Source organism: Sapajus apella, unplaced genomic scaffold (assembly GCF_009761245.1).
Source record: "Sapajus apella isolate SASKATOON/1434 unplaced genomic scaffold, GSC_monkey_1.0 scaffold94, whole genome shotgun sequence".
Taxonomy (NCBI): Eukaryota; Metazoa; Chordata; class Mammalia; order Primates; family Cebidae; genus Sapajus; species Sapajus apella.
In genome coordinates, this window is record NW_022437034.1 from 4,350,685 (window position 1) to 4,364,222 (window position 13,538).

General features: G+C 41.7%; 1 protein-coding gene across 3 annotated transcripts in view; it reads right to left on the reverse strand.

Annotated features, from left to right (window-relative positions):
• P4HA1 (prolyl 4-hydroxylase subunit alpha 1) overlaps window positions 1-6,354 on the reverse strand; it is an 86,002-nt gene extending 79,648 nt beyond the window's left edge. For all 3 annotated transcript variants that reach the window (XM_032256338.1, XM_032256336.1, XM_032256335.1), the window contains exon 1: window positions 6,041-6,354. The gene's annotated coding sequence lies outside the window, so the exon portion shown is untranslated. The remainder of the gene's footprint in view (window positions 1-6,040) is intronic.
• Window positions 6,355-13,538: the final 7,184 nt, after the last annotated feature.

Genomic DNA, 13,538 nt, shown 5'->3' on the forward strand with positions numbered 1-13,538 from the left:
ATATATATATATATATAAATTAACTCAATTTATTAGTAATCACCCTTACCTCAAAGATTAGTGTTTTACTTATCACTATTACTCCACTTGGTGGCGATGGTCACTATTCGCTATTTTCAAATATAATACTAAGTTGTTTAAATTCAGGCATAGTAAATTGTGGTCTATTTTCATTTCTTTTTCTTTTCTAAAGATGGGGTTTCACCATGATGGCCAGGCGGATCTTGAACTCCTGACCTCAGGTGATCCACCCACCTCAGCCTCCCAAAGTGGTAGGATTACAGGCGTTAGCCACCGCACCCGGCGAGGTCTATTTTCAAAATATCTTTGAGGTTAAAAGAACTGTAAATTTTGAAATCATGTAAATTTGAGAATTTCTTCATGTAACCTTTGACTATTACTATGTTGCCCGAGTTTAAAATAAAGGAGGAAGGTTGTCAGAAACATCGCACAAGAACAAAGGTCACACACAAAATAATGTTTTGAAGTCCTAAATTCAACCACTAGGTTTTAGAAACACCAACTTTTTTCTTCTTGAGGCAGGGTCTGGCTCTGTCTCCCAGGCTGGAGTGCAGTGGAACAATCAGAGCTCACAGCAGCATTGAACTCCTGGGCTCCAGAGATACAGCGGCCTCAGCCTTCCAAAGCACTGGGATTGCAGATGTGAGCCACTACACCCATCCTAAAATAAACATTTCTTGATATTTTTGGAGAAGTTAGATATGCAAATCTAGTTAATATAAGATTAGAATTATAAGAGAAGTCTTGAGCCTACTTAAAATCAGTTAATCGATATTGCAGACACATGTAACAGGATACCTGATGTTTCATATAATGTTCAATGCCTTTTAATTTTATTACTTGTATAACAGTTGTTAGCTATTCATTCCTGGGTTTTACTGAAGTTCCAAAAATCAAATAACTTTGATTCCTGTAATGGAAATATCTAGAGAAACTTTTTTTAAATTACCCTGCAGAGATGAAGGCCAAAGTATCATATGTACCTATAACATTACTATTCTTAGTACAAAAAAGTTAAATATACTCTTATGTCTGAATATACACTATTAAACCAAGGCCACTCAGGTCAGAGTAGAATACTTAAAACTGGCTTTAGCAGTCCCTTTCCTCCTAACAAATCGATTATTGCTCTGAGGCCCAAGTATACTCAACTTCATCCCTCCAAAGACTATTCTGCCACAATTCCACTTTTATTTACCCCAGTCTACCTCTTATCTTTCTAGCCTTCAATTCTCTCTTTAGTCTAATGCCAGATCCAAAGTTCTCAAGTTGAGGCAAAGATGGACAAAATAAGACTATATACACTACAACAGGGAAAAATGAATTCATGGTTGTAGAGGATGTGAATCTAGACATGCATTTCCATTCAGTGCTTACAGATTTAATAGCCAGTAAAATGTTAGCAACATGGTGGTATATCATGTAATTTTTATGTCCTACTTCTATGAAACATTTCTCATCACTCTTGATTCTCCTCTAGTCTACTGGGCATATTGTAACTACTTGAACCCAACTCCTGAGCTCAAACAATCCTCCCGCCTCAGCCTCCCAAGTAGTTAGACTATAGATGCATGCAACCATGCTCCACTAATTAAAAAAAATTTTTTTTGTAGAGAGATGGGGTCTCACTATGCTGACCAGGCTGGTCTTGAACTCCTGGCCTCAAATGATCCTCCCGCCTCAGCCTTCCAAAGTGCTGAGATTACAGGCATGAGCCACCATGCCTGGGCAACATAGTAAGACCTTGTCTCTAAAAAAAAATTTTAAATATAAATTTTAAAATTGGTTAAAGTTTATTGTAGTTATACAGGTTGATAAAATCAACCACTAAATTACAGTCCTCTCTTTGCAGTACTTACAATGGTGAAACAGCTCAAGTGTCCAACAAGAAAGCAAGGATGACCAGGCAAGGTGGCTCACTTTGTGGGGCTGAGGTGGGAGGATCACTTCAGGCCAGGAGTTCGAAACTAGCCTGGTCAACAGAGCAAGACCCTATCTCTACAAAAAATTTAAGAATTAGCTAGGCATGGTAGCATGCAACTGTACTCCCAGCTACACCAGGAGGCTGAGGCAGAAGGATTGCTTGAACCCAGGAGTTCCAGGCTGCAGTGAACTATGGTCATGCCACTGCAACAGAGAAAGATCCTATCTCTTTAAAAAAGGAGAGAGAGGGAGAAAGGTGGAGTACTAATTCCATTAAATATTACTATTTAAATAAGAAATAAGCAAACTAATAACATAGGGACACATTTATATGAAACACTGAACAGGAAGAAGAGGAAGTCCAATATAGTACTCGCTCACCAATGATGGCAGTTTGGTAAGAAGTCCGAATCTATATAATGTATTTTTAGCAAATGTCGAACCAAATATACTGTCATACTCATCATCCACAGGAAGACCAGGAAAAAGAATGTTTTTTGTCACATCAAGTTTAAAAACTGCTGTTGTATCTAACCGAAAAGAGAGTCCTTTTGAGTTGCCTAAGCTTCTGTTCAGGTGCAATTTTTTTATTTTTTATTTTATTTATTTTTTTTTTTTTGAGACAGAGACTTGCTCTTGTTGCCCAGGCTGGAGTGCAATGGTGCGACCTTGGCTTACTGCAACCTCCGCCTCCCCGGTTCAAGCAATTCTCCTGCCTCAGCCTCAAGAGTAGCTGGGATTACAGGCACATGCCACCACACCTGGCTAATTTTTTGTATTTTTAGTAGAGATGGGGTTTCACCATGTTGGCCAGGCTGGTCTCAAACTCCTGACATCAGGTGATCCACCCACCTCAGCCTCCCAAAGTGCTGGATTACATGAGCCACCATGCCCAGCTGTTTTTTTGTTTTTTGAGATGTAGTCTCGCTCTGTCACCAGGCTAGAGTGCAATGGCATAATCTTGGCTCACTGCCTTCCGGGTTCCAGCAATTTTCCTGACTCAGCCTCCCGAGTAGCTGTGACTAAAGGGGTGCGCCACCATGCCCAGCTAATTTTTGAAATTTTAGTAGAGACGGGGTTTTGCCATTTTGGCCAGGATGGCCTCAATTTCTTGACCTCGTAATCCACCCACCTCAGCCTCCCAAAGTGCTGGGATTACAGGCATGGGCCACTGCACCTGGTCCAGGTGCAATTCTTATTTGGCTAGAGAAAAACTAATGACAGGACAGCTTCAATTTACACAAGTAAATTTCGTTGAGTAGAAATACAAAGCTTTAACTAGTTTCACATATATACTCATTTTATTTGGTCTGTCTTATATTCATATATTTAAACTTAACACGTTATTGTTTAATTACAAGATTCAAGATCTCACTTCAAGAAAAGCAATAAAGTTTAATGCCAAGGGTCTGTGCAATTCATTTTTGTTTACTTCCAAGCCTGTTCCACTTTCAGAATGGAGAACCAAAGATAAGTTACCATATATGACAGAGCATGCAATATGATATATTTTCACAGACTAGACAATTTAGCAATTCAACAATTCTAATAACCTATTAACTTTTGTTAAAACCCTTTGGGCAAAAATGTATTAAGGTCATCTGAGTCCAATCAGATACGCCCAGCTCAATTTTCAGAAATATTCAAGATGCCTAGATATTCTTAAAGAGTAGCTTCACATCTATTTTACTTTTTAGGGGTTCTTACAACAGAGTTTATGGATGGACTTGAATGAGGAGCAGGAAGTGACACATAAAATTCCATGTAGGGTGTATTTGCATTTTCTGACCTAGGACCACACCTTCCATCAGGTTCTCAAAGGAGTTCATGACCTTAAAATAGTTTGAGAACCACTATTATGTATCTCATAGATACATTCAAGAGCAATAATTACATCCTACGTGATAACTGGTTGCTAAGTAAAATAAAGCATTGCTTCCACAGAAAGGCAGGCTCACAAGGTTTATGGCTGTCCCAGCTCTTGCTTCATCCCCGGAATAAATGCCTTTTGAACTTTTTTGCCCTACTGAAAAATACTGCTTTTCAGTATACAGCTTACTCTTAAACAATAGAAAAGGTTAATGGCTCCTTGCCAAAAAGCCAAGATTCATCTGCAACAACCCTCACTACACAGACATTATATAACTTTTTTTTTCTATAGTCTTTTGCACCATCTATTTTTTTTTTTTTGGCATAATTAGAAGTTGTACATATTTTTCATCTGTTTTACCATCAAAATACAAACTGGCCAAAGTCCTACCAAAGTCCTGGTTTTCAGTACTTCAAAATAAAACTCATGAAAATGTCAATAAAAACAGCACTATCCATTTAAAAGAGACAGAAGTAGTCCTTTTCCTAGTTAGTATATGTAAATCTAAGAAGCATTTGCCATCAGCTATCAAAAACAGTGGCAGGACTTAAGGCACAATGTCCCAAAACCAAAACTGACCATAACTATTATTAAAGGTAAGTTATAAAATCTATGCTGCTCACATAACGAAAGAAGTAAAATTTGAAGTTCATATTTAAGATTCTTAAATTACACTCACAAGCCAAAAAAAAAAAAAAAAAAAGAAAAAGAAATCAAGGGGTGTCTATTCACATTTCAAATCAAGACAAAATATATTTGAGATTGTTCACTTTCAGTTTCTTTAATATATCCTCTTAGGATACCCATTTTCTCCATAGAAACTTGATTTTAAAAATCCGCTTGTTTTTTAAATTAACTTCCAATGTTCCTGCTATGCAGGCTGAATTTTTCACCTGATTATTTTAGGAAAAGACTAGCCTCATTCATAAGCTATATCTAAACCTAAAAGGGGAAATATGTCTCTAACTAGAACTTTAAAAAGAGAGAGAGTAAAAAATTGATGAAAGAACACTGCTGCCACGTCTTTGCCCCTCCCCCGCCCCCACGTAGTGGCTATTTCATCCCCTCCGAGTGCCTTCCAAGGGAAAGTCCAAGAACCACCGCTCTCGGAGAAACCAGAAACAGTTAAGTGGAAATTGGCAAGTCTCTCTGGCCTTTTAAATCAATTCCTAAAAGAGGATCTAGCTGCTTCTTCAAACCTTTCTTAAAGAAAACAGCGCAAAATTCCAAAAGTCTTCACTCTATTCGGAACGCGTAAGATGTTAGTGTCTAAACACTGAATTTGTATTTAACAGACTCGATTATTTAAGAGAGAGTTTCTCATACTTATCATACCATCCTTCCTCCCCATTGAAACATACATCCGGGGGCCAGTCATATAATCCAACTCAAAATCCTTACACAACCATAGAATTTGTTGGACTGATGTGGACATTTAAAAGCTGCAAATTCTCCGATGACAAGAGACAGACACAGAGACAGAGATTGAGAGAAGAGCTCTTGTCTCTTTAAAAACAAGTTCTGGGGAAGAAGAGGGAAGGAAGCTTCCCTGACGACAAGGTTACCAAAGACTCGACTTCCTGGGTGCAAGGAGCACAAAACTCGGCGCCCCGGGCTACGTCTAGCTGCTGAGGCAGCACGGCAGCGCGCAACAGATGAGTTCAGCCGGAACTTTCTGGGGGGGGGGTCCCCCCGCTCCTGACGACTTTCAATAGGGCAAAAATGCCTGGCGCGCTTCGGCTTTAGTTCCAAGCCTTAAAATCCTCTCTCCACCGTCACATGCAAACCATCTGCGGCTGTGGCGGCCAAAAGCCCACGCCCCGCGCTCGCGTTCCCCTCTGTCTCGTTAGGGAGGACCAGGTGCGGGAGAACTTGGGGAAAAAAAAAATCAACAGGGTGATTCCTCCCGGGAAGGAAAATTCAAGAAAGTCTTGGTCCCTGGGCGGGGACTGAGGCTGCAGCAGCCCCAGGGGCCGGAGGCGCACCAGGGGACGGAGGCGGGAAGAGGGGCAAGAAGGAGGGGAGCCGCCGGGAGTCGCGTGGCGCAGGGCGAAGGGCCGAGACTCCCGCAGGGAAGGTACCGAGGCTGCTGCGGTAACCTGGGGAATCCCCGCCCCAGCAGTTCCCACCACAGCGGGGAGGACCGGATCGCCGCAGCCGTCCGAGAAGAACCACTGCTGGCCTGTGGCCTCAGCCTCAGCCTGCGGGGTCGAGGGAGCGTCTCACCTGGGAAGTGGGACGGCAGGGCGGCGCGCTCTTCAGTCTCTTGTCGCCTCCACTCGGAGCAGCTGTCTACTCCCCGGCCCTCAGCCCGCTGGCGGCGCGACTGGTCAGCAGAGGGAGCCCGCTAGCCCTTTTATAACCTCTAGGCCGCGCCGGCAGCGCCAGGGAGGAGGCGACTGCAGCCCTCGCTACGTGAGCTCGATCACACCAGCGCCTCGGCGACTGCGCAGGCGCCCAGCCCGGGCCTCTTGCCCCCACCCGTGGCCGGGCCGTGGAGTCTGAGGCCTAGAGGAGGGGCCGGGACCGGCCGCCGTGGTGTGGGCGAGCGGGCCTGGGATGTAACGCGCTTGCTCAGGGTTCTCGCCCCGCCACCGTTACTGTGGTTACCACAGGTTCGCCCCCGTCCCGCCCCCCGCCCCGCTCCTGTTGATTTCAGCGTCAGCGTCAGGCCTAAGCGACGAGGCCACCAGCAGTAAAATATCTTAAAAATTAGAAGAGGAACCTGAGAGTGTGGAAAGTAAAGCAGAATTTTTCTAGGGTGGAAAATAATATAAATTCAATCTTGGTAGCTCAGTTGTCTTGTCCCTAAAGGCTTTTTGCTTTGCTAAACTCCCTCTCACATCTCAGCACTCATTTTATGCTAATCTTGCTCTACTTCCTACATTTATAACTTATCAGTAGATAGCAGACTGACTGCTCGGGGTCAGGCTATCTGAATTCATAATCCTACCTCAGTCGTGTGTAACACTAGGCATTAACAACCTCTCCGTATCCGTTTACTCATCTGTAAAATAAGAACGACCGTACTACCCATCTTGTAAGATTCTTGTGAGAATAAAATAAGATAATGTACGTAAAGCACTTAACACATGCCTCACACACAGACATGATTCTCCAGTAACATTAATTTATATAAGGCACCCGACATTGTGTTTGGTCTCAGTCTAACATTTGCCTTAGTCATAAAGTAACTATATCTCCCTGTACTATCAGGAATAATACAATGGAGATAATTTTTCCTTGTTAGTGAAAGACAAAAATGTGTTTCTAAGACTTGTTATTCATTAAGAATTGTTCTTTCTAAAGTTTTCCATGTGTGCTAAAAAGTATAGCAATAACTAACATTTGACTCTTATGCAGGACGCAGGAGGTGAGGTTGATTACACAGCTACAGAAAGAGTCAGAGAGGGTACTTTGGGAGCACTAAGTAACTAAAAAGTAGATATAATGATGTCTAAATCAATGGTTCTGAAAGTGTAGTCAGGGAATTCACAAGGTCAAAATTATTTTCATACTAAGACTTTATTTCCCTTTTTGACTCCAATAACAATACAGTGGGGTCTTCCAGAGGCTACATGCCTGTGATATTGCAACAGATTGAATGCAGATGCAGATATGAGAATCTTCTATTAGCCCAGACACTGAAGAGATTTGCAGAAATGTAAAATAATGCCACTCTTCTCACTAAATTCTTTTTGCTTTGGAAAACAGTTATTTTTCATTAAAAATGTTATTAGGCCAAGTGAAATGCTCACACCTGTAATTTCGGGAGGCTGAGGTGGGAAGATCACCTGAGCCCACGAGTTTAAAATCAGCCTGGGCAATATGGCCAGAACCTATCTCAAAAAATAATTATTATAATCCCAGCACTTTGGGAGGCCGGGGCGGGTGGATCACAAGGTCAAGAGATCGAGACCATCCTGGTCAACATGGTGAAACCTTGTCTCTACTAAAAATACAAAAATTAGCTGGGCATGGTGGCACATGCCTGTAGTCCCAGCTACTCGGGAGGCTGAGGCAGGAGAATTGCTTGAACCCAGGAGGCGGAGGTTGCGGTGAGCTGAGATTGTGCCATTGCACTCCAGCCTGGGTAACAAGAGTGAAACTCCATCTCAAAATAATAATAATAATTATTATTATTATTAATGTTATGTTAACATATAACAGATTTATTATTGTTGTTTTAAATGAATAAATATTTTACATGTTTGCTTTAATTCCTAATATAGCAAATGTTGATAAATATAATCCACAAAAAAGCTTTTTGAAGTCCTCAATACTTTTTAGGCATGTAAAGTAACCATAAAACCAAAGAGGTCGGGCATGGTGGCTCACACCTGTAATCCCAACACTTGGGAGGCCAAGGGGGACAGATCACAAGGTCAAGAGATGGAGACCATCCTGGCGAACACGGTGAAACCCATCTCTACTAAAAATACAAAAAATAGCTGGGAGTGATGGCACTTGCCTGTAGTTGTAGCTACTTGGGAGGCTAAGGCAGGAGAATCGCTTGAACACAGGAGCGGAGGTTACAGTAAGCCAAGATTGCGCCACTGCACTCTACACTAGTGACAGATCGAGACTCCGTCTCAAAAAAAAGAGAAAAAGAAAAAAAAGGAGTTTGAGAATCACTAATCTAAATAAATAGAAGGGAGCCCTTTGACACAAGAGAAAAAGGTGTCTTCCTGTTAGAAAATCTCTCAGCTGGGCGTGGTGGCACACGCCTGTAATCCCAGCACTTTGAGGCAGGTGGATCACCTGAGGTCAGGAGTTCAAGAACAGCCTGTCCAACATGGTGAAACCTGATCTCTACTAAAAATACAAAAATGAGCTGGGCGTTGTGGCGCACACCTGTAATCCCAGCTACTCAGGAGGCTGAGGCAGGAGAATCATTTGAGCCCAGAAAGCAGAGGCTGCAGTGAGCCGAGATCACACCATTGCAGTCCAGCCTGGGACAGAGTCAGACTCCATCTCAAAAAAAAAAAAAAAAAACCTGCCTCAAATGGAGCTATAATTGACATATTCACTGGCCCTACATAGTGCTGGCTCTGAATGTTGACAGTTTACTCAGTAATTAAAATGGCCCTAGACCCTGAAGCAGATTTATTGTGAAGCCAAGGAGGCTTCAACTTCAGGGGCCCCCATTTGCACTAGCCCTTTCCAAGTCCCTGGAAGGGTCTCTAGTAATATGTTCACACTGTCCTATGCTTTTGTAAAATTTGTAAAAGTAAAGTATTTTAAACTGCAATATTCAGTCCTTAGTGACTTCCCTCCACAATGTTTCCCTTTGTCTAGTGTTGAAGTGGCAAAGTAAGCATTTTTTAAATTTAGCTGAAGGGAAGTTGAGTTAGGAATACATTTGGTTTGAATTTACTGGGATATATTTTTGTAACCCACAGTCACTTCCATGTGTAGTTAAGATATTGCCAGCTGTCCCAGTTGGCTTCCAAGAATACTCCAATCACCCATTGTGCTAATCCACCCAGCATTGTAAAACAAAGGTGCAGGGCCAGAACTCTTAAAGTTATTTTAATGTGTCCAATAATCTAACATCAAAGATGGATCACGAGGTCAGGAGTTCGAGACCAGCCTGGCCAACACAGTGAAACCCTGTCTCTACTAAAAGTACAAAAAATTAGTTGGGTGTGGTGGCGGATCCCTGTAATCCCAGCTACTCAGGAGGCTGAGGCAGGAGAATTGCTTGAACCTGAGAGGCAGCGGCTGCAGTGAGCCGAGATCTCACCACTGCACTCCAGCCTGGGTGACAGTTAGACTCTGTCTCAAAAAAAAGACACTACGTGGACAGTAGAAGAGAAGCAGGATTGAGATTTTGGGAACCTAAAGCTAATCTGTGGGAAATTATTCCAATTATTGGATGTGTAAAATTATCAAGATTTAGCATTTATCAGCCGGGCGCGGTGGCTCAAGCCTGTAATCCCAGCACTTTGGGAGGCCGAGGCGGGTGGATCACAAGGTCAAGAGATCAAGACCATCCTGGTCAACATGGTGAAACCCCGTCTCTACTAAAACTACAAAAAAAAAATTAGCTGGGCATGGTGGCGCGTGCGTGTAGTCCCAGCTACTCAGGAGGCTGAGGCAGGAGAATTGCCTGAACCCAGGAGGCGGAGGTTGCGGTGAGCCGAGATCGCGCCATTGCACTCCAGCCTGGGTAACAAGAGCGAAACTCCGTCTTAAAAAAAAAAAAAGATTTAGCATTTATCAATACCTAGCAAAAGAAAAAACGCACACACACAAATATACATACATACACATTTGACAAGTGAAAATAATAAGGAAACCAGGCCAGACACTGTGGTTCACACCTGTAATCCCAACTTTGGGAGGCCGAGGTAGGTGGATCACCTGAGGTCAGGAGCTCAAGACCAGCCTCACCAATATAGTGAAACTCCCTCTCTACTAAAAATACAGAAATTAGCTGGGCATGGTGGCATGTACCTGTAATCCCAGCTACTCAGGAGGCTGAGACAGGAGAATTGCTTGCACCTGGGAGGCAGAGGTTGCAGTGAGCTGAGATCATGTCACTGCATTCCAGCCTGGGCGACAGAGGGAGATTCTGTCTCAAAGACAAAAAATCAAAAAAACAAAAATGTATGTATGTACAGCATAAAACACACACACACACACACACACAAATATACATACATACACATTTGACAAGTGAAAATAATAAGGAAACCAGGCCAGGCACTGTGGCTCACACCTGTAATCTTAGTACTTTGGGAGGCTGACGTGGGTGGATCACCTGAGGTCAGGGGTTTGAGACCAGCATGGCTAACATGGTGAAACCCCGTCTCTACTGAAAAAAAAAAAGAAAAATACAAAAATTAGCTGGGCATGGAGGTGCATGTCTGTAATTCCAACTACTTGGGAGGCTGAGGCACAAGAATCACTTGAAACCAGGAGGCAGAGGTTGCTGTGAGCTGAGATCGTGCCACTGCACTCCAGCCTGGGTAACAGAGTGAGACTCCATCTAAAATATATATATATATATATATATGGCAAAGAAACATGGCACAGTAGTAGCTCAGCACTTTGGAAGGCCAAGGTGATGGGGGGATCACCTGAGATCAGGAGTTCGAAACCAACCTGGCCAACATGGTGAAACCCAGTATCTACTTAAAATAAAATAAAATCAAATTAAATTAAATTAAATTTTAAGAAGCTGAGCATAGTGGCGCATGCCTGTAGTAGTCCCAGCTACTCAGGAGACCAAAGCAGGAGAATCACTTGAACCCGAGAGGCGGAGGTTGCAGTGAGTTGAGATCATGTCATTGCACTCCAGCATGGGCAACAAGAGTGAAATTCCACCTAAAAAAAAAAAAAAAAAAAGAAAAGAAAAAAAGGAAACCATCAGGGTGCTATGGGAAAGAATAACACAAGGGACATAGTTTAGATTAATATCAGAAGAAAAGTATCACTAAAGAAATGACATTTAAACTGAGAACTGAGTTAGCCAGATGAAGTGTGTGAATAAGAGCATTTGGAGAGAGAGAGAATATTACTGTGTATCTGTACATGTGAGGTCCATGTAGCAGAATACACACACACACACACACACACACAAAACTTGGTGCATTTAAGGAGCTAAAGAAATTCAATGTGGCTACAATGCAGTAAGGAAGGAAGGAGCTCATATGAGAGGAGACTGGAGAGGTAGGCAAAAGCTAGATCATGCAGACCTGTTAAGTACTGTAACAACTACAATGGGAAAGCATTAAAGTATTTTAAGCAGTGGAGTAACCTTATGTTATTTACCTTTAACAGAGGAAAAAATGTTAAGAGGATGAGTTTACCTGTGAACGCCATGTCAGTGGACATGCGGACGGGCCTTGGGAGTAGAAGAGATAGAGACGCCCTCCTTGCTTATGAGTAGGGACATGAAAATCAAGACACGAGGAATTCTAGAATGTAGCTAAAACCAGAAACAACTCTAGTCACTAATATGCTGGCACTTTGGCTGGCATTGTAGGAAATGGCTGCAGTGAGGTAGCCAGACCAGCCACGTTATGTGACCTTAACGGGGATGCTCACTCTGGTAGGCAGAATAATGGCCCCTCAAAGATGTCCACATCCTAATTTTGAAAACCTATGAATATGTTACCTTACATGGCAAAAGAATATTGCAGAAATAATTAGAACTGGCAAAATAATGGTATCAACAACCAAAATAAGAACATTCGGGCTGAGCACAGTGGCTTATCATGCTTTTAACACCAGTAGTTTGGGAGACCAAGGTAGGAGGATTACTTGAGCCTAGGAGTTTGAGACCAGCCTTAGCAACATGGCAAGACTCTGTCTCTACAAAAAAAATAGAAAAATGATCTAGGCATGGTGGCGCCCACCTGCAGTCTCAGCTACTAGGGAGGTTGAGGTGGGAGGATTGCTTGAGGCTGGGCAGTGAAGGCTGCACTTAGCTGTGATTGCACCACTGCACTCCAGCCTGAGCAACAGAGTAAGATTCTGTCTCAAAAATATTAAAATAAAAATTGGGAAATTGAGCTGAGTCTGTAGAGAAGCTAAAAAGTTTGATTTTGAATCTTTTTGGGGTTGAAGTGACAGATGCCCTCACAGGGTTCAAACGTAATTTTCCAACTGACAGTTTGTCCATATGAAGCAGATTTCCATATCACAGTGTTCATTCATTCAAGAAATATATGTTGAGCACTTGCAATGTGCCAGGAATTGTATCAGTTATTGGAAATATATTGGCTATTAATTTTGATTTGTGAAAAATTATGAATACCATGACAGGCGTAGCAGACTCCATTTGCTCTTTTTCCATTTTCTAGTATCTTTCTTAGTAATGTATTCACTATACATTATCCTTTCAATATCAACAGTCTGAGTCCTAAATATTAAATATTTTCAAGTTCTATAATTTATTGTGGGATATCTAACAGCTATTCTATCAAGCATAGATAATATTTGTAAATTTTAAGAATATTTTACTGAAAACAATAGGCTACATTTCAGAAGAAAGCTTCTGCTTATAAACAAAGAGAATCTGAATTGGGCGTATGAAAGATTTGTAGAGCTTGGCTGGTCCATGCATTCTTCCACCCAAATAAACTTATCAAGACCTCAAACAAACCAGGCAAGAATGCCAGGAATCTCAAGTTTTATTTGGTGAAGCAAAACTCCGAGTTTAGAATCTACAGTTCATTCAGTCGCAAAATTACGGAAGTTGGTAGAAAGAATAACTTATTTGGAAGGATGAGTACTAGAATCAGTGAACCCAGATTCCAGTCCACCATTAATAGTATCTGAGTGAATTCTTTTAACTTTTATGCAAAAATTTCTTCATTCACCAAATGGCCATAATAATAATTGCCCTACCATCCCCACAAAGACATTATAAAAGTCAATTGATGTTATTTTGAAATTTCTTGGAAAAGTATGAAGTACTTTATTAATATGAGTAAGCATCACTGGATGCTCTATGATATACAATTGTCTGGTGTTTTTTTGTTGTTTGTTAATCCTAGAGCCAAAGTTGGTAAGTTTTAGATCCATTTCAATGACTTTGAGAAAATTATGAAATGGAAAAATAATTGTAATTAATCTTAATGCAGACAAATAGTAAAGAAGAGGGATATTTACTTATGGTATCTATAATTAGACTAAATTAGTTAATGTTAGTTGTTTTTTTTTTTTTTTTTTTGAGACGGACTCTCGCTCTGTCACCAGGCTGGAGTGCAGT